This window comes from Rhinatrema bivittatum, chromosome 7 (assembly GCF_901001135.1).
Source record: "Rhinatrema bivittatum chromosome 7, aRhiBiv1.1, whole genome shotgun sequence".
Lineage (NCBI taxonomy): Eukaryota > Metazoa > Chordata > Amphibia > Gymnophiona > Rhinatrematidae > Rhinatrema > Rhinatrema bivittatum.
In genome coordinates, this window is record NC_042621.1 from 311,230,179 (window position 1) to 311,235,561 (window position 5,383).

Here is a 5,383-nt window from a genome sequence, read left to right on the forward strand (position 1 = left end):
CAAAACATGTTTAAAATATGTAAATAATTTTTGCAATAAATGAACATTTTAAACATTGTTTTTAACTTTTGAGTTTTGTGGCTACCAAAGTATCTAAAATATTTTGCTCAGTCAGGAGATTCAGCAACGCATGAAGAGCTCTGCTGCTTTCTAGTATTCTTAGCTCTCTGTTCTCATTTATTAGAGTTTTTCTTTGCATTGTGCTGAATACTATTTTTATTGCAACTTATACAATGCATCTAATAACGCTCAACAGACTCAAGCAAATACAGAAGGAAGTCATTAGGAAAAGTCTTAAAAAATACAATTGAGGTCTAGGACACACATGGATGCTGTAGTCGTGATACCTCTTAAACACACAATAAAAAAAAAAACCATCTGACATCTGCAATGCTAAGCGGCCAAAGAGAAAAGGCCATTGCTCTCTCCCAAACCTGCCGAATCCAAAGTGGTCTCCTCCTGAGCCCCCATCCAGCATAGCAAGAAGCACTGGGACTCACCTATCAGAGAGGAAAAGCCCCAGCCCTGAGAGGAGCAACTCCCACCCCAGAAGAAGGAATCTGGAGGGGAAGGGGCGAAGCTGCTAAAGGCAGAATGAGAGGGCAGGAAGGCGGGACTGCTACCCACTGTTACTGACAAATAGGAACACTGTTTACTTCATTTTTCATCTATATCTTCTTTTAAATATAATATTTGCCTTTCAGTGCAGTAAAAGAAAAAAAGGAAGCAAAATGAAAATTTCCAGTTTTTGTGTCATGTTGATTCAGAAATGAAACAAAATATGTAAAGTTATTGGCATCCATTTATCTGTCATTATTAAATGAGAATACATCCTTTCTATCACTAAGGCAGCATCAATAGTGACTGTCACTGATAATAAGAAAGTCTCAGATGTGACTTACAATGATAGTCAGAGCACCTCACTATTGAATGTCACAGATAAGAATATCTCCGATGTAACTTCCAATAACAATGAGAGTGCAACACTGGTGATGGTTACTGATAATAAGAGAATGTCTCAGATGTGACTTACAATGACAGAGCACCTCACTATTGAATGTCACAGATAAGAATATCTCCGATGTAACTTCCAATAACAATGAGAGTGCAACACTGGTGATGGTTACTGATAATAAGAGAATGTCTCAGATGTGACTTACAATGACAGAGCACCTCACTATTGAATGTCACAGATAAGACTATCTCCGATGTAACTTCCAATAACAATGAGAGTGCAACACTGGTGATGGTTACTGATAATAAGAGAATGTCTCAGATGTGACTTACAATGACAGAGCACCTCACTATTGAATGTCACAGATAAGACTATCTCCGATGTAACTTCCAATAACAATGAGAGTGCAACACTGGTGATGGTTACTGATAATAAGAGAATGTCTCAGATGTGACTTACAATGACAATCAGAGCACCTCACTATTGAATGTCTCAGATAAGAATATCTCAGGTGTAACTTCCAATAACAATGAGAGTGCAACACTGGTGATGGTTACTGATAATAAGAGAATGTCTCAGATGTGACTTACAATGACAGTCAGAGCACATCACTATTGAATGTCACAGATAAGAATATCTCCGATGTAACTTCCAATAACAATGAGAGTGCAACACTGGTGATGGTTACTGATTATAAGAGAATGTCTCAGATGTGACTTACAATGATAGTCAGAGCACCTCACTATTGAATGTCACAGATAAGAATATCTCCAATGTAACTTCAAATAACAATGAGAGTGCAACACTGGTGATGGTTACTGATAATAAGAGAATGTCTCAGATGTGACTCACAAGTACAATCAGAGCACCTCACTATTGAATGTCACAGATAAGAATATCTCCAATGTAACTTCCAATAACAATGAGAGTGCAACACTGGTGATGGTTACTGATAATAAGAGAATGTCTCAGATGTGACTCACAAGTACAATCAGAGCACATCACTATTGAATGTCACAGGTAAGACTATCTCCGATGTAACTTCCAATAACAATGAGAGTGCAACACTGGTGATGGTTACTGATAATAAGAGAATGTCTCAGATGTGACTTACAATGACAATCAGAGCACCTTACTATTGAATGTCACAGATAAGAATATCTCCAATGTAACTTCCAATAACAATGAGAGTGCAACACTGGTGATGGTTACTGATAATAAGAAAATGTCTCAGATGTGACTTACAATGACAATCAGAGCACATCACTATTGAATGTCACAGATAAGAATATCTCCGATGTAACTTCCAATAACAATGAGAGTGCAACACTGGTGATGGTTACTGATAATAAGAGAATGTCTCAGATGTGACTTACAATGACAATCAGAGCACCTTACTATTGAATGTCACAGATGAGAATATCTCGGATGTAACTTCCAATAACAATGAGAGTGCAACACTGGTGATGGTTACTGATAATAAGAGAATGTCTCAGATGTGACTTACAATGACAGTCAGAGCACATCACTATTGAATGTCACAGATAAGAATATCTCCGATGTAACTTCCAATAACAATGAGAGTGCAACACTGGTGATGGTTACTGATTATAAGAGAATGTCTCAGATGTGACTTACAATGATAGTCAGAGCACCTCACTATTGAATGTCACAGATAAGAATATTTCCAATGTAACTTCCAATAACAATGAGAGTGCAACACTGGTGATGGTTACTGATAATAAGAGAATGTCTCAGATGTGACTCACAAGTACAATCAGAGCACCTCACTATTGAATGTCACAGATAAGAATATCTCCAATGTAACTTCCAATAACAATGAGAGTGCAACACTGGTGATGGTTACTATAATAAGAGAATGTCTCAGATGTGACTCACAAGTACAATCAGCGCACATCACTATTGAATGTCACAGGTAAGACTATCTCCGATGTAACTTCCAATAACAATGAGAGTGCAACACTGGTGATGGTTACTGATAATAAGAGAATGTCTCAGATGTGACTTACAATGACAGTCAGAGCACATCACTATTGAATGTCACAGATAAGAATATCTCCGATGTAACTTCCAATAACAATGAGAGTGCAACACTGGTGATGGTTACTGATTATAAGAGAATGTCTCAGATGTGACTTACAATGATAGTCAGAGCACCTCACTATTGAATGTCACAGATAAGAATATTTCCAATGTAACTTCCAATAACAATGAGAGTGCAACACTGGTGATGGTTACTGATAATAAGAGAATGTCTCAGATGTGACTCACAAGTACAATCAGAGCACCTCACTATTGAATGTCACAGATAAGAATATCTCCAATGTAACTTCCAATAACAATGAGAGTGCAACACTGGTGATGGTTACTATAATAAGAGAATGTCTCAGATGTGACTCACAAGTACAATCAGCGCACATCACTATTGAATGTCACAGGTAAGACTATCTCCGATGTAACTTCCAATAACAATGAGAGTGCAACACTGGTGATGGTTACTGATAATAAGAGAATGTCTCAGATGTGACTTACAATGACAATCAGAGCACCTTACTATTGAATGTCACAGATAAGAATATCTCTGATGTAACTTCCAATAACAATGAGAGTGCAACACTGGTGATGGTTACTGATAATAAGAGAATGTCTCAGATGTGACTTACAATGACAGTCAGAGCACCTCACTATTGAATGTCACAGATAAGAATATCTCCGATGTAACTTCCAATAACAATGAGAGTGCAACACTGGTGATGATTACTGATAATAAGAGAATGTCTCAGATGTGACTTACAATGACAATCAGAGCACCTCACTATTGAATGTCACAGATAAGAATATCTCCGATGTAACTTCCAATAACAATGAGAGTGCAACACTGGTGATGGTTACTGATAATAAGAGAATGTCTCAGATGTGACTCACAAGTACAATCAGAGCACCTCACTATTGAATGTCACAGATAAGAATATCTCTGAGGTAACTTCCAATAACAATGAGAGTGCAACACTGGTGATGGTTACTGATAATAAGAGAATGTCTCAGATGTGACTTACAATGACAATCAGAGCACATCACTATTGAATGTCACAGATAAGAATATCTCCGATGTAACTTCCAATAACAATGAGAGTGCAACACTGGTGATGGTTACTGATAATAAGAAAATGTCTCAGATGTGACTCACAAGTACAATCAGAGCACCTCACTATTGAATGTCACAGATAAGAATATCTCTGATGTAACTTCCAATAACAATGAGAGTGCAACACTGGTGATGGTTACTGATAATAAGAGAATGTCTCAGATGTGACTTACAATGATAATCAGAGCACATCACTATTGAATGTCACAGATAAGAATATCTCTGATGTAACTTCCAATAACAATGAGAGTGCAACACTGGTGATGGTTACTGATAATAAGAGAATGTCTCACAGGTGACTTACAATGACAGTTAGAGCACCTCACTGTTGAATGTCACAGATAAGAATATCTCCAATGTAACTTCCAATAACAATGAGAGTGCAACAATGGTGATGGTTACTGATAATAAGAGAATGTCTCAGATGTGACTTACAGTGACAATCAGAGCACCTCACTATTGAATGTCACAGGTAAGACTATCTCCGATGTAACTTCCAATAACAATGAGAGTGCAACACTGGTGATGGTTACTGATAATAAGAGAATGTCTCAGATGTGACTTACAATGACAATCAGAGCACCTTACTATTGAATGTCACAGATAAGAATATCTCTGATGTAACTTCCAAGAACAATGAGAGTGCAACACTGGTGATGGTTACTGATAATAAGAGAATGTCTCAGATGTGACTTACAATGACAATCAGAGCACATCACTATTGAATGTCACAGATAAGAATATCTCCGATGTAACTTCCAATAACAATAAGAGTGCAACACTGGTGATGGTTACTGATAATAAGAGAATGTCTCAGATGTGACTTACAATGACAATCAGAGCACCTTACTATTGAATGTCACAGATGAGAATATCTCGGATGTAACTTCCAATAACAATGAGAGTGCAACACTGGTGATGGTTACTGATAATAAGAGAATGTCTCAGATGTGACTTACAATGACAATCAGAGCACCTCACTATTGAATGTCTCAGATAAGAATATCTCAGGTGTAACTTCCAATAACAATGAGAGTGCAACACTGGCGATGGTTACTGATAATAAGAGAATGTCTCAGATGTGACTTACAATGACAGTCAGAGCACATCACTATTGAATGTCACAGATAAGAATATCTCCGATGTAACTTCCAATAACAATGAGAGTGCAACACTGGTGATGGTTACTGATAATAAGAGAATGTCTCAGATGTGACTCACAAGTACAATCAGAGCACATCACTATTGAATGTCACAGGTAA